Raw genomic sequence first — 17,364 nt, 5'->3', positions numbered from 1 at the left:
ATTAAGGGTTATCTTATATTTACTACTATTTATCATCAGTACTGGAAGGAAAGATAATGGTAAAGTTGTTACATCACTAAAAAAACAAGTTAGGTGGTTTCTAATTTTATAATTCAAGGAAATGAAGACTTCACTTTAAGAGATAGATAGTTAATGGGGCACCTGGTTGGCTCAGTCGGTTAAGTGTCCATCTTCAGCTCCGATCATGATCTCATGGTTAGTGAGGTCCAGCCCTGCAGCAAGCTCTGTACTGACAGCTCAGAACCTGGAGCCTGCTTTGGATTCTGTGTCTCCCTCTCTCTCTTCCCCTCCCCTGCTTGCGCTCTGTCTCTCTCTGTCTTTCAAAAATGAATAAATATTAAAAGATAGATAGTTAAGAGGTAGTTTGGAGTGCTCTGGGTTCATTTGAACCTGCTTTGGGTTAACTTGTTGAAAGTCAGTTGATTCAAAGCTATTTTAGCACACGGCAAAACGACCAAAAGACCATCTGGAGGAAACTGTCAGCTTCATATCCTGAGGTAATAGGAAACTTGGTTGCAACCATTTGAGGGCAATTTCAGGAGTGGGATGTGAGCCTACCAAAATAGAGAAGGCTATAAACTGGGTTTAAGAAAAGACCACCCATTCATGGATAAAGCATTAAGCATTGAGCAACACCAGGCATCCAAATTATAAAATATGTATAAAATTAGCATCCAGCTAAGTTGAACAGATGAATCCTTAGTAAAATAGCTGAGATGTAAAGCCCAGAACACAGCTAAAACTTTGAAGAAACCTTTCAGAATTCATCAATTTGGACAAATTGACTTTTTGGAAATTGATTTTCAGTGAATTGTCCCAATTCTAGTTTGGATAAAGTTGCTTACACATTCTTCTATCAAAGTTGCAGGTTTATATGTGGGCGTGATAGCTGGTCTGTGACCAAGACCTTAGTTTGAACCTTAACCGTATCCTACCGAGTATTGTTTTTTCTTATGTCCTTCTTTCAAGATTTTAAGTTCTTTTTTTAATGTGTATTTATTTTTGATAGAGAAAGAAGGGGAGTCAGAAAGAGAGGGGTATAGATGATCCAACACAGGCTCCATACTGACAGCAGAGAGCCTGATGTGGGCTTGAACTCACCAACGGTGAGATCATGACTTGAGTTGACATTGGATGCTTGCTTAATCAAATGAGCCACCCATGTGTTCCTCAAGATTTGAAGTTCTATGAAATGTGGGACTGTTATACCACATCTTATGACTGTTTACATTCCTAGTACCTTGCACACTTGTATTTGGTAGCCAGCATGTTAGCCGTCAGATTAGGATATAGCATCAACCCAACCGCCTCATCTTTGATGGCATGATTAGGGGGACTCTTTCAAAAGATGATTCGCTCCTCATTGTGGCTCAGCAGTTTCATCTTCATATATGAAAGACAGTGTTACTATTACAACTAAATTAAGAGTATTCTGGAGCTGAACGAAGCTTTCCTGCCTTATTATAACCCCATCCAACTTGACTAAAGTCTTTCCCTTTTCTTAAGTGGGAATTGGAAAAGGAACTCATATATCATCCCTCGAAATCCTCACAATTATTGGGTAATTTTCATATCATAAACTTTGAATTGCAAAGCCTAACCAGAAAGCAGAGCTTCTCAATCTGTGAAACGGAGCTTCTGAATATTTTTATTATTTTAGGTTAATAATAATGGCTCCACCATGGTTGGTGGCTCCTTCCTCTTCCTTGATATTAGGATCCTTAGATGACATGCCTTTATCTCTGATCCTGAAGGAGGAAGGTTCTCCCTCTGGTGAGAATCTGGTATCTGAGAATGTTCTTCTACATTTCAGATGTCCCAAGCTATCCTGTAACTACTACCTGGATATCTCCTTGATTTCTAGCCCAAGAAGACTGTTTTTTATAATATTATTATATTATTATTATTATTATTATTGCAGTCATTTCTTAGTTTATTAAAGCCTAAGTTTATCCTCTTGTGAAATCTGATTAATGTCCATTGTTCTAAGCTATACTTTGTTTATATGCTACTGTAGCATCTTCCAGATTATATATTAGCTATACCCACATCTGACTTCCCCACTAGACTGTGAACGCATTTTTGCTCTTTGTCCCCAATTGGACAGTTGTCTCTCATAGTATATGCTTTCACACTAGGAATAGCCATCTTTTCTAGATGTGAAATGGCTAGATTCCCAAACACTCTAAAATGTAGTCTGATCAAATCCTACAACTACTAGAACATAAGCTCCATAACAGAAAGACATCCCCTTGTGTTTATCATTGTATCTCAGTTCATAGAACAGAGTCTGGCAAGAGTCAGTACTAGTCTCAATAATGTCTGTGATACCAAAGAATAATTTGTTAATGTGCAACAAGATGAAGGGAACAATGTTATACCAGTCTTTTTAGATATTTGTAAACTATAGACTCCAATATTCTTTTCATACCTTAGAGACAAAACACAAAGATTTTTATATAATAGTGATTTCTAAATTTTTCATCACTGGTATTTTTCATTCATGTGTTCTCACAAGAACACTTTTATTTGAGTATTCAAATAATTGTCATTTGTCAGCTTTACAGGTTTTGGGCTTTTCTACTTCCAAAATGACTGCCATACCCCCATGGAAACTCAAGCAATTACTTTTAACTTAGGTATAAAGAGCAGCCCATCGGGATAACTTGAAGAGTCAAGCCACTGCACTCCATAGGTTTCCTGGGTGCTCTGAGCAGCCCAGACTGTTTCCTGACATGGCATGTCCACGGACCCTAATCCAGATGGGGCTCAGGAGCTCTGTAGGAAAGAATTTAAACCTAGTCAGCAATTGTGGTTCAAGTGTGCTTCCATCACATGGGACTGAGTTTCCCCAGAAGAGAGTGGACTGGAGGAAGGAAGGCAGAGCACTGAAAGAAAAACTGCCCAAGTGGAGACAAAGCCTGGCTGAGTGAGCAGATGAGCTTCAAGAAAGCCAGATTGCAGGAACTACGTCCCATTGCTGGGTCGGTGCCTGGTGTGAGCCGGGGTGGAGGCCAGCAGGGGATCTGTGGGCTACCAGCAAACGGGCAGCAAGGGTGCCAGCAGATTAGTGCTGCTCACTGGAACAAAAGAATCATGGAACAGCAGATCCAAGAACAGAGTGTCACATGGAGTAGCAATGGCTCTAAATTATGTGTGAGCCCTTCCTGGACATGGTGAAAGCTCCATGAGGTGAGAAAGGCTGACATTCCTACTGAACAAGGCTCAGAACATTGGTTCCCACCCATCACCTCCAGCTAGAGGAAATACAAGTTGTATGAGTAAGAAGCATTAAGCTGAAAGGAAAGAAACAAATCTTTAAAAGTTCAAGTCATGTCACCAACTCAGCTGCTAGTAGCTTTTTCAACAAAAATGTATATTCCTATAAAAAGAAACCACAAAATCTCTGTGTCATAATGCTTGTGAGAGAGGGGGGAGGGAGGCAGATGGTGTCCCTTAGATTGGAAATAGATGTGTGGTGCCACTCGATCAGTGCCAAGAAGACGTGCTCACCCTCAGGACATAATATTTCAGGCTCATTCAGCACGAGTGTGTTAAAGGGAAATACCACAGAATGAAGTGACTCATCAACCCACTAGTACCTTGGCAAGAATTGATGCGTCCAAATTCCAAGACAGCAGAGAATGCAGGGTCCAAAGAGCATGAGGTGCAGAGCAAGGGCACAAGGAACCTGAAATAACAAACACAACAACTTCCTATTGGCTGGTATCTTCTATGTTCTGTGCATGTTTTCACTTACACATTTATGTGGTGATCTTATGAGGTAGGTACTATTGTTATACCTTCATTTTACAAATGAGAGACCTGAGGCACAGAAAGGCTGAGTAACTTGCCCAAAGCCACACAGGTATTAAGTAGCAGAGTTGAAATCCAAAGCCAGACAATCTGGCTCCTTACCCTAATGCCCCCATGTCCTTCAGATGATACTTCTTTAGCACTTACCCTGTGCCAGGTTCCCTTCCAAGTTTCTTGCATAGGTTAACACATTAAACATTGAAAGTGCAGATAGGGATAGAGGAAAATAAAATGTACTTATGGTTTCCTCTCATCTGGGGTAAATTTTTAAAAAAATAATTATAGGGGCCCCTGGGTGGCTCAGTCAGTTAAGCATCCAACATCAGCTCAGGTCAGGATCTTGTGGTTTGTGAGTTCGAGACCTGGGTCAGGTTCTGTGCTGACGTCTCGGAGTCTAGAGCCTGCTTCGAATTCTGTGTCTCCCTCTGTCTCTCCCTGATCTGCTCACACTCTGTCTCTCTCTCAAAAATAAATAAACATTAAAAATGTTTTTTAAAGAAAGAAAATAATTATGATTCATTAATCTCCACTACTGCAGGATGCATTCTGATAAGGAAACTAATATAAAGAAAACCAATGACTACAATGAAGATTTCGGATTTTTAAAATCATAGGATTCTAATGAGGACAATAAGTGGACTTGCATCACTAAGTCATAGAATATTATGGGACAATGAACATGAATTAGAAAGAAACTGTGTTAAATATATCAATCTGAGTATATGTCCCAAAATGAAAATGTTGAGTGAAAAATATCAAGTTTTAGACTGATTCATGAAGTGTGATATCATTTATATAAGGGTTTTTTTTTAACAGCTTTACTGAGGTAAAATTTATTGTACACATTTTAATAAGTTTGGACATATGCTTATACTTATGAAACCATCACCTCAGTACAAAAGTTTTCTTGTGTCTTTCTTTCTTTTCCTTTCCTTTCCTTTTCTCTCCTCTCCTTTCCTTTCCTTTGCCTTTTTCCCCTATTTTCTTCCTTCCTTCCTTCCTTCCTTCCTTTTTTCCTTCTTTCTTTCCTTCCTTCCTTCTTCCTCCTTCCTTCCTTCTTTCCTCTTTCCCTTTCTTTCTTTCTTTCTTTCTTTCTTTCTTTCTTTCTTTCTTTCTTTTCTTTCTCTTTGTGCTAAGACCACAACATGATATTTACCCTCTTAACAAATGTTTGTTACACAAAACATTATTGTTACCTATAGACTCTAAGTTATATATCAGATCTCTAGAATGTATGCATCTTGTATAATTGAATTATACTAAGTGAACAACAATAATTCTATATATTGTTTGGGTGGGTAAAGATAAATATTAACAATCAAAGAAATGAATGAGAATAATATTCACCAGATTCCAAAGGCTAGCTACCTCTGCAGAGGAGGAAAAGAATGTGAATGGAGAAAACACCTAAGGGCTTTGATTCATTTTTCTTAATGTTTTATTTATTAAGCTGGATATTAGCTGTATAACTCTTCTTTCTATAGATGTCTGAAATATTTCCCCAAATGAAGAAATCATTAAATGGCCTCAGAATAAATGGTGATACTGTGTAGAGAGAGACTTCCATTTAATATACAATGTATATTTATATCTTTTAGAAATCCTTTCTTTCAATGGCACAAAGGAAAAATCTCTTGAAAAGAAAGCTATAGTTGTACATAATGCATCTTCCATTCCACTCGCCAAACTTCGGCATTCAGCTCTGTGTTTTGGAAGTGTGACTTTTATCAACTACATCAGCAGGGTTTTCACACCCTCTGGGTTCTGGCTGGACTCAACCAATGGTGAGCCCTTAGGAAATCAGACGGAGAGGGGAAAGCAAAGTCTAAGTGTGTATTTCTTTGTCTTCCTTCCAGATCACCTTGAAATGGCCTGCTTTTCCACCAAAGTTCATTACTCTGCTCTATACAACTCAGGGTAATTCTCTCTCCACCTTGGTTCTGTGTAGTTCTACTGCTCTCTGCTTCATCCCTTTGTCCCTATGAGTGATAATAATTAAGCTATTAACCCTTGGATCCCCCATTGTTCTTTATTCATAGTCCATTATTTAAATAAACTGTACTTGAATTGTCCCTTATATATGTAACTAGCTTTATTCTATTACCTTTAAGCCATTTTATGCTTTAACTAGTCTTTCTCTCCCCCCTAAAATAGGAATTAAATGTATCTTTATATATCCATGTGTTCGTTTATATAACGAATATTTACAATATGCTATCCAGGTGCCTAAAGGTAAATAAATGATAGGGGAAAAAATTGTTATTGTTATCATTAGGCCACAGGCTATCTTCAAAGATGTCACAATGAATAAGGAAGAAAGAATTCCAATCAATTAATTCTTATTTATATTATAATATATAATTTTTAATATATTATTTATAATATAATATAAACATTTGTATTTATATTTATAATTCTTATTTATAATATTCTGTTACATTATTCTTAAATTCTATATCATGGCATATGCAAAATAATATGAAATTTTAAAGAAAAAAGCACTAAATTTAAACTTGTTATTAAAGCCTCTAAAGCAGTGCTCTTCGAAATAAGTCAATATACTGCTTCCTTCATCAGGAAAATCTTGTTACCAAAAAAAGTTATAAAACTGATGAACTAAGTCTGTGTGCTTAATGATGTAGTTGATTTACATTCTGACATTAATAACACTTTTTGGACTAGGAACGAACCATTTATTTCATAAAACACACAAAAAATGAAAAGTGTGAGTCAAACGTCTATCTTAAAAGTTTAACAGTAATTTTCTATGTACACATAGATTTTACAAAGTGGTTGACAGACTTTTTACACAATAATTTTGATAAGCTCCTATAATAATACAGGTGGCCATAAAGGGTAGCAATTAGTATTGCTCTCAATGGTCTTTCCCAGCCTCCCAACTTTATTGCCTTCCAGATAAGAAGAAAAAGTCTATATGTGTGCAGTATCAAAGATTTTACTGGGGCATCTGGGTGGGTCAGTGGGTTAAGCATCTGACTCCTGATTTCAGCCACGGTCATGCTCTCACGGTTCCTGGGATCCAGCCCCGCATCAATCTCTGTGCTGACAGCGTGGAGCCTGCTTGGGATTCTGTCTCCTCTCTGCCCCTTGCGTTTTTTTTCTCTCTCTCTCTCTCTCTCAAAAACAAACATTAAAAAAAATATTTTACCAACTGCTGGAGGTTCAATCCAAGAACATGCTGACAGGAGTGAGGCCCTGGCAATCATACAGAGACAGTACAGGAAGACTGTGAGTCTTTGCACTCTGGTTTTACAGTCACTTGCTTTGTCTTGTCAGTTATACCACAAATGTCTCCAATGGCATAAAACTGTGACACTATCTTGTCTGGGTACCACTATCTTAAAGATAATAAGCTCCCATTTATGGACAAGAGATAAACTTCCATGAACTATACCAGTCAATATGCAGCCAGGATAACAGGAACCACTCTGGTCATTTCAAACAGTGAGAATTTAATACTGGAAACTAGTTACAAAGATGCTGGAAGAGCTACATGAGCCACAAAGGAGAAGTTCACCCAAAGAGCACTGGCTGCAGAGAATCACTATCATGCTTAGGAGCAGAGAAGTGAAGGGGAAAATGGTATGACCCAGAACCCACAGTGTGAGCCTCTGAGGCTGCCGAGAACTCCCTACTGCTGATGCTGCTATTGAGGCCTGTGGTGCCAATGCCTGCTCAAACACCCCCAGCTACTGCCAGTGGAGGCACACTGAGTGAAAATCCAGAGCTCACGCTGGCCAGTGGCCCCTACTACTACTACTACTACTACTACTACTACTACTACCACCAGAAACTACTGCAAGAAGCCAAGGGGGAGGGGAAGAGGTTTCTTCCCCCTTCCCAGTTCCCAATTACCTGCCAATGCGCCCCCACCCAGCTGGTAGAACCTAAGAGGGAGGCAACAGGTGATGGAATCCCTGGAAAATAGCTTGCAGGCTTTCAGCCCCAAATGCGGAGAGCAGTATAGAGAAGAAGGGGGCAGGACTGAGAGATCAGATGCTCTCAGCAATGAACTAAAGCCTATTTTATACTGTCATCCATTTACCTTCTTAGCAACAAAGAAAAGGAGGGGTGCCTGGGTGGCTCAGTCAGTTAAGTGTCCAATTTTGGCTCAGGTCATGAGCTCGCAGTTCGTGGGTTCAAGCCCCACGTCGGGCTCTGTGCTGACAGCTAGCTCAGAGCCTGAAGCCTGCTTCAGATTCTGTGTCTCCCTCTCTCTCTGATCCTCCCCTGTTCATGCTGTCTCTCTCTCTCTCTCTCTTTCTCTCTCTCTCTCTCGCAGAAATAAATAAAACATTTAAAAAAAAAGAAACAAAGAAAAGGAAAAATTACTTCAAAACTCTAGTCAATGTTTTAGGCTTTTTCTCCTGGAAATATACATATAGATTTCCAGCTTTATGAGATATAATCTGTGCATCACATTGTATATGTTTAGGACATACAAAGTGCTGACTTGATACATGTACAAATTGCACTGGGATTAGGACCATAGTATTAGCTCACACTTCTATCCCATCACGTAATTAGTTACCATTTATTTTCTGTGGTAAGGACATTTAAGTATCTACTATTATTGGCTATAATCAACATTCAAGTATATGATATAGTATTATTAGCCATGATGACCATGCTGCATATTAGATCCCCAAACTTGTTAATCGTATAGCTGGAAGTTTGTACCCTTTGACCATATCTATTTCTTCCATCCCTCAACCCCTAGTAATTACCTCTCTTCTGTTTCTCTGAGTTTGCATTTTTTTTAGATTCCATGTAGAAGTGATTTCATATAGTATTTGTCTTTTTCTGATTTATCTTACTTAGCATGGCCACAAGGTCTATCCCTGTAGTTGCAAATGGCAAGATTTCCTTATTTTTCATGACTGAATAATATTTCATTGCTTACATATACCATATCTTCTTTATCCATTCATCTGCTGATGAACACTTAGATTGTTTCTTTATCATGGCTATTGTGAGAAATGTTGCAAGGAACATGGGAGTGTAGATATCTCTATGACATCCTGGTCTCAATTTCTTTAGACATATACCCAGAAGTGGGATAGCAATTCTATTTTTAATTTTTTCAGGAACCTCCATACTGTTTTCCATAGTGACTGCACCAATTTGCATTCCCACCACCAGTGCATGAAGGTTTCCTTTTCTCCACACCCTCACCGACACTTGTTATTGCTTTTATCTTTTTGATGATAGCCATTCTAACTCGTGTGAGTTTATATATCTTATTGTTTTGATTTGCATTTTCCTGATGATGTGTGATGTAATGTGCAATTTTTAATTATTAGTTAATATATCAGTTTGTTGATAACTATATTTTATTCCTTCCTCTACCTTTCACCTAATAATGGAAATAAAAAATATTGATATATGTTATATTTATCCTTTTTCTGTTCAGATTAAATCAGAGTCAGAAGTCGTGTAATTTATTTTCCTACTCATTATCTTGAACCCTCAAGGCCAGTCCAAAAAGTTGTTGTATAGTGTCAACAATTTTACTCTTACAGATAAATATTGCTTAAGCAATTATGTGAATAATAAAGTATAAATATTTAAGAATGTCGTAAAAAGTTTCCTCCAATGAAATAAATGTTAAAAGTAATATATTTCCAAATTTTAAAATCTTTACTAGATTTTAAATAAATGTTAAAAGTAATATATTTCTAAGTTTTAAAATCCTTAGCTTTACTAGAGACTCTTTAAACTTTTAACATTACTATTAAATGGTAGAACATTTTCAAGAATTCTTCCTGACACCTTAATCTTTTATTCAAGGGCTTTTTTTTGTCAGGTCTGAACTGATGTATTACATACCATTTCTTTTCCTCAATAATTTTAGAAATGACACACTTTCTTTTCTCTCTTCTGATTTTATTTAAAAGCCTAAAATACACATAATGGGAGGCAATTTAGGTGTGGCTCTTCAAAGCCTGTAGTCCCTTGCACTGACTGCAGGAGGCATGAGGTTGAAAAAAAAATTAAGAATGAGGGCTGGGAACTGTTAGGAATGGAGACAAGAAGGTCATTGGTGACGGTCCCAGTTTGGGTGGAGCAGCAGGTTAACAGGAAGAATGTAGGTTCTAAGGTCAGGCCAACAGGTTTTGAATCCTAGCTCTACCACTTACAATATCGTTGACACTGCGCAAGTTATTTATTCCACCAGGCCTTATTTTCCTTAAGTGTACAATAGAGATAATTTTACCTGTCTTGTATGGCAGAGTAAATGCAATGATGCTCTTTAAAGCTCTTAGAACAATATATGGCAAATAGTAAGCAATCATTAAATGTTTATTGTCATCAGTATTAATACGATGAGTTAAAAAATAATCATATGCTGCAACTGGAAGTCCAAAAATGGTAACATTCAATGGAGCTCACTTTGGCATTCACTTGTTAACTCAGCAATCCTGTATTTGGGCATGTGTTCTGTTGAGAAACCTACTCGTACACAATATGGCGTGCACAATATTGATAATGGCAGCATTGTTTGAAATAATATGAGTAGAAACAACACAAGGGGCCAATGTATACACCAGTCTATATCACCAAAGGAATACTGTGCCACTTATATGAGGAGGACTTCAGTGTTCTGACATAGAAGACCTCCAAGGTATAGCATGACATATAACAAGCAAGAAGCAGGTATATTATGTGCTAAAATTTTGTTTAATGGAAGAAAGAGAACATTTTTAAATGGTTTCTCAAATGGTTTGTTATCCCATCATGTATATCATTCAAGGATCAAATAATTCTATCATACCAGTATAGCACTGGCATCCGCCTGAGACAACAGTTAGTTATTCCCAACAGGGAGACAGCTTTCTTCTATCGATCTCCTTTTATTCCTTCAGTCTGACTCCCTCCCTGGTCTCCTTTCCTCTTTTCATCTTCCCCTTTTCTGCTCTATTCTCTCAATCCTTTTCCCTTTTTGCTTTTCTTTTTTAATTTTTTTAAATTTTTATTTATTTATTTATTTATTTATTTATTTTTTTGAGAGGGAGAGAGAAAGAGAGCACAAGCAAGGGAGGAGCAGAGAGAGAAGGAGACACAGAATCCAAAGCAGGCTCCAGGCTCTGAGCTGTCAGCAGGGCTCAAACCCATGAACCGTGAGATCATGACCTGAGCCGCATTCGGACGCTTAACTGACTGAGCCACCCAGGTGCCCCTCTCAGTCCTTTTCTTATTCTCTTGCTTTTTCCTTTGTCCCCACTTGTCCCTTGTACCCACAGGCAGTCTGAAGCCACACAGGGGGCACTGAGGACTAGATTCCTGTATTAGAGCATATCATTCTGTAAATATCACAACAACAAATCCCTGGTTTTAACTTTCTACTTTATTACTTTCACATTACTCTCAAAACAACTATTCAGCCATGAAACATTTTTGTCTTAAAAGCCAAAGCCTAGAGGATGTGTTGGCCAACAGTACCACCACCTACCTAGTTCACCATGTGAAGTCCAATATTCCAGCTCCAATACTTATCACTTCTCATTAGCTGAAAACTCACTCCTAAGACAAGGGCCACAGAAAGGATCTTATTTTCATGTTATGCTCATTTCTGTGCCGAACAGTATTTTCTTTCTCAAGAACTAGTTTGAAAGAACAAGCATTGTAGATTAAACGAACCCAAGCCTAAAAGAAAAGCCTATCAGCCCCATATTTGCTAAAACCTATTAGTACATCCACAGAATAATATGAGGCACAGAAAACACCAACACTCAACAAGATTTTTCTTGGCCCAGTAGACAGTTACTAAGAGAAGTATTTGCTCATCTTTATCTTATTCCATATAATTTTTCATACTGTCATTCTAGAGGATTATAAAAAGAATTCTATTCAAATTAGTAGGAAGATAGTCAAATGTGTTGGGTGGTAATATATTTTAGAATCAGACTTCATCGCTTCAAAATTGTATGGAAACTAGTTAACATCTTTGAGATTAAGTCCATCTCAAAATGGTGAGGAAAATGACTTTTATCTCTACAGTGTTGCTGTGAAGATTATATGAAGAGTAGGTCAAGGACTTGGTATAAAACCTAGCATATAATAGACACTTAAAATTGGCTAGAATATTATCACTACCTTTCATAGTCCAAATTGATGATTATCTCCTTATTACTGATGATCTGCAAAATCTCAAATACATGGTCCCATACAACCCATCTCTAGGGTAGGCACTGTATGCCCCTGGCCACTTGTAAGTACCCATTTCACCAAGGCTTCCATCAAGCCTGGTATCTTATTCTGGGTGCTCAGTGATGGCTTGCTACCACTAGAGCTATGCAGGAAACAAAGCAGCCCTCTTCTCAAAAGAAGTTTTAAAAAAAATCAAATTTGAAATATACAGTTCATTTAAAAAAAATAATGATCATCTCTGATGTCATCATTAAATCTTATTCCCTACTGTCCAGAGGCTGTCGGACTAGTTCTTCTGTAAATGTTCAAATGGTAAAGCTATAACAATTACCAAAAANAAAAAAAAGAAGGGGGGGGGGGGGGGGAAGGGTACAAAACAAAGTTGTAGGAGAGAGGGAAACAATGCCAGGGACGAGTAAAAACGGGAGAATGAGAGCAAGAGAGTAAATCATTTCAAAATGTCAAAACCGGAAAAGAAAAGGAAAAGCAGTTCTGCTGAATATAATCCAGACCTATACGTGTGTTATAGGAAGGAGGAAAAGATAAACCCCTCAATCAAGCTCAAATTGTGCTCTAGCCCTGGCCGGATCCTCTGGTTGGCTGATGTGTTTATAAGAAATGTACAAGTCTACGTTAGTTCCTAATTAGGTTAGGATGACTGCCAAAGAAAGTAGTAGTATTTTTAAATGAAGGGTTATGGTTACAAATGGATATCAAAAGCCTTGACACTTAAGTGGCCATGACAATAGCTGCTAACCAAAGCTGCATAATTGGTCCCCCAAGGTTGAACCAGCCACTCATGTTTCATTCTCATGAGGGCTGTCCCTGAAAGAATCTAGGAAATGGTACAATGTCGACTCATTAAATTCATTGGCATTATTCATTTGGGTTGGGGTGAGGGCAAAAAGAAATTGTTTTTAAATAATTGTGGATGCTTATCACGCTGTTTTCCTCTAGCACTCACCTGGTAAGATGGTCCTTGGATAGTGGTTTCTTTAAATATCCCTACGTGTACTCAGGAAGAAAAAAATTAACTGCCTCTATACACAATGTGGACACTCTTTGTTCCACACAAGCCATTCCAAGAAATAGAATAATTGACTGAAGTCTCCAAATCAAATTGCCCTTTCAGTTGAATTTGCTATTATTACGCAGGTAAATAAATAAGAAGAATAGACCATTTGGAATCATCATCAGTGGCAGTCTCCGGTGAGTGGTGCAGATGGAATTCTTGCAGGTCACAAATCTAAACGCAATATGTCTTATAGTCCAACAAAATGTCATCAAGAGGCTCAAAGAATCCATTTCCATTTTTACACTGCATTGCCAAGGAAAAAACGGGCAAAGTTCAAAGTGCCTGGAGACCAGAGAAGTCCTCTTGAACCGCTCTTGCCACTTAGCACGTTTATTTTATGTGAATAACATTTTTATGCCATTTATGTTCCCTAGTTCAATGTTTTGTCTTTAATGAGCCCTAAGAATATTTATTGAAAATGGCATTTATTGTTAATGAAAATTCCTTCTCTCCTCCTTCAGAATTGAGTGCTGGATCAAAAGTAGCAAGTGGAATAACATGCAAATACAATGCACCATTGTTCTCTACTCCGGAATTATACCAGAGAGCCCAGTGGAGTGTTGCAGGTATCCCAGATGGGTATGCTTCAGCAATAAGAAAGCACTCATCTCATTTCCAAAGACCACACCTACTTAAATGTTACAGGGACCCATCTCATCAAAGCTAAGGGGATTCCTTTAAACTCAATTTTATAGCTTTCAGGAAAGATAAGGGGAACTATGTGATCCTAGGGCTGAAGAAAGTGACTTATGATTATTCTTTGCCTGCCAGGGGTTATTGTTCCCCAGGGGACATTTGGCAATATCTGAAAACATTGATTTTGGTTGTAACAACTTGGAGGAGAGGGGGTGCAACTGGCATCTAGGGGATAGAGACCAAGAATGCTACTAACCATTCTACAACGCCCAACACAGCACCACCACCCACCAAAGGGAAAAAACAAAGCAAAACAAAGACTATTTGGTGCAATATATCAATAGTTCACAGAACAATGTCCTTGAGACACTGTTAGAAATATTCTAGAGCTATTGTGTTGCAATTATGTGAATCCAGAGGTTTCACTTCTATTTTTGTCAGCTTCATTATCCATATCCTCAAAGCATCATCAACATCAACAACAAAATAACTCACATTTAGTGAGCAGTTTCCTTCTACAGTGTGCTATCCTAAGCATTTTCATATGGTGTTTAATCCTCCTAGCAGCCCAATGAGGAATAAACTGTCATCACCATTCTACAGTAAAGAAAATTGAGGCATAGGGAGTTGTGACCCACCCAGGTCAAATAGCTACAGAGGAATGGGATACAAACCCAGGTTACTTCTGACTCCAGATGCAAACCCTTCATCCCCAGTTTCCTCCACAATAGCAAGAAAATAGAAACCAAAGGAGAAAACATAAAGGCAATTCCCCAGAAAGGAGAGAAAAGATTTAATAAGTTGCTGTATGAGACTCAGTTGTATTTAATCAACTGTTACCCCCACCCAGTACCAATGTTCAGTCCTGAGGGGCTGAGTCTCCTTTTTTTTTCTTTCTTTTCAACACCTGAGAGGACTAAAAATGGTACAAGTTGCACACACTGAATTAGCCCAATTTTCTTCTGGTGGTTCTCCAAATTGCTCTAGCCTCATTTTATGGTTAAAAAAATCTGTTTCTAAACTAATTCGGAACTGATTTGTATATATAAAAATAACTAATATTTTCTGTGGAAACTTGAAGCCAAGTCTCCACCTAAATGATATTAAGTGGGTGATGGGCAACAGGCTCCAACTACTTTGCCTTGTGAGGGAGAGCTGATGAGAACTCTTGTAAACTAGTTTTGGCATTGCACCCAACTTAGGCTAACCAACTGTAGGGTGGGACCTAACGGCCACTTGCATTTAAAGAATACAGACAGAAACACAGTGTAATTCGAAATGGAAACAGAGCTAATTGTTGCCATCTGTGACTAACTGAAGTCTCCTTAGTCATGGGTATGGGACAGATTTGGGGATAACATTATGTAAAAGAAAAAGGATAAAAAGTATTCTTTACAGGAGGACAATAAGCAGTTGTTTTCATCCAGCTGGTATGAGTATCTAGACAAGATAAAGAATACAGTTGACTGTACCATACCATAGGTGGCCTTCAACTTAACGTTTGACAAAAACACAGTCGTGGTAGTTTTGTTTGTTTGTTTGTTTTTAGTACAGTTGACACACAATGTTACATTAGTTTCAGGTGTACAACATAGTAATGCAACAACTCTATATGTTATGCTATGATCATCACAAATGTAGCTACCATCTGTCACCTCACAATGCTATTACAATACCATTGACTATTTTCTCTATGCTGTACCTTTTATTCCCATGACTTATTCATTCCATAACTGAAAACCTGTATCTCCCAACTCCCTTCATCCATTTTGCCCTACCTCCCCTCCCCTCTGGCAACAATCCTCGGTTTGGTCTCTGTATTTGTAAGTCTGCTTTTGCTTTTTGTTGTTTGTTTATTCATTTGTTTTGCTTTTTAGATTCCACATGTAAGCGAAATCATATGGCATTTGTCTTTCTCTGTCTGACTTACTTCATTTAGCATAATACCCTCTGGCTCCTTCCATGTCGTTGCAAATGGCAAGATCTCATCCATTTTTATGGCTACATAATATCCCACTGTCTATATATACCATATCTTCTTTATCCATTCATCTATTGATGGACACTTGGATTGCCTTCATATCTTGGCTACTATAAATAATTCTTCAATAAACATAGAAGAGCATATATCTTTTCAAGTTAGTGTTTTTGTTTCCTTTGGATAAATACTCAGTAGTGGAAACTACTGAAGAAAAGAAGATACTTGCAAATGATCTAGTCACTAAAAGGTTAATATTCAAAATATACAAAGAACTTCTACAACTCAAAAAAAAAACCCAGGAAAATCCAAATAATCCAATTTTTAAAAAGCCAGAGGACATAGACAAAAATAGACATTTTTCCAAAGAAGGCATATAAATGGCCAACAGACAAAGTGAAAGATGCTCAACATTCCTCAAAGAAATGCAGATCAAAACCATAGTGAGATATCACCTGACCACCTGTCAGAATGGCCAGAATCAAATAGACAATAAATAACAAGTGTTGGTGAGGATGTGGAGAAAAAGGAACTCTCATGCACTGTTGGTGAGAATACAAATTGGTGCAGTCACTATGGAAGACAGTATGGAGGTTCCTCAAAAAGTTAAAAATAGAACTACCATATGATCCAATAATTCCACTACTGGGTATTTACCCAAAGAAAAAGTGGTGGTAATTTTTAAAGTGTTTCATAAGAGTGATAGAAAGAGTTCATATGATTGGAACTACATAAGACAAGTGTTTCTAAATTACGGTCTACTTGATCCAAATGGATTTTCATCATTCTATGCTTATTCTACCAAAGCCCTGATTTTACCGTAATCCCTTATGTATCCCTCTGGTACCTCCCTCATCACATAGTACAGCATTTTGACTACTAATTTGTTAATCTTCATTAGATTGTGAATCTCGTGAGAGCAGGGTCTAGGCCATGCTCATATATTTATCCCCAAGATATAATATGGCATTTGGCACATAATAGGTGACTAAGAGAATATTAACAAATGAAATAAATGTCATCTTGAATGGAGATCTCAGAAAAACACAACAAGCCCATTACTGTTAAATGCTTTTTATTAGTGACTTAGGTGAAGGTATAGAAGGTTTGGTAATATTTTAAATGGCACAAAGATGGAAGTGTTAGCTAATTATATAGAGTGATAGAAATAGAATTTTTAAATATCTCCACAGGCATGACAATCAGGCCAAAACTAAACGAGATGCAATTTAACAGAAAGAGATGTAAAATTTCATTCAAACACAATTACACAAATACAAACCAAATTTGTCTTAGTTTAGTTGTGTTTTATGTGACAAAGAACTTCAGGGATTTCACTGACAGAAGTTTTAACATGAGCCAAGTGTGTGATTTGGCTGCTAGAAAAGCTAATGTGATCTTAGGCTGCCTTAGCAGAAGTGAGTTGCTCATGATATACATTTAATTAGGAAATAGTTTGGTGTGGCCATTAGTGGCGATATAGTACATAGAACAAGAGAAATGAAGGACCTGCAGCACTCAGTACGGTCATGCCAGACACATCACAAACCTATATTCAGCTCTGAGTACCAGATTTTAAGAGGGATATTGACAAACCAAGTGCATGAAGATGACTGCCAATTGGAAAATGCTCCAGAAACCAGATCATGTGTTTTTATTCTGGATA

General features: G+C 37.7%; 1 protein-coding gene across 4 annotated transcripts in view; it reads right to left on the bottom strand.

Moving 5' to 3' along the window:
- Positions 1 to 17,364, bottom strand: part of TSPAN8 (tetraspanin 8) — a 208,448-nt gene that overhangs the window by 121,846 nt on the left and 69,238 nt on the right. For all 4 annotated transcript variants that reach the window (XM_077775210.1, XM_077775212.1, XM_077775213.1 and 1 more), the window contains exon 2: positions 3,624 to 3,712. The gene's annotated coding sequence lies outside the window, so the exon portion shown is untranslated. The remainder of the gene's footprint in view (positions 1 to 3,623; positions 3,713 to 17,364) is intronic.

This window comes from Crocuta crocuta, unplaced genomic scaffold (assembly GCF_008692635.1).
Source record: "Crocuta crocuta isolate KB4526 unplaced genomic scaffold, BGI_CrCroc_1.0 scaffold97, whole genome shotgun sequence".
Taxonomy (NCBI): domain Eukaryota; kingdom Metazoa; phylum Chordata; class Mammalia; order Carnivora; family Hyaenidae; genus Crocuta; species Crocuta crocuta.
This window is presented reverse-complemented; position numbering and strand designations above follow the sequence as displayed.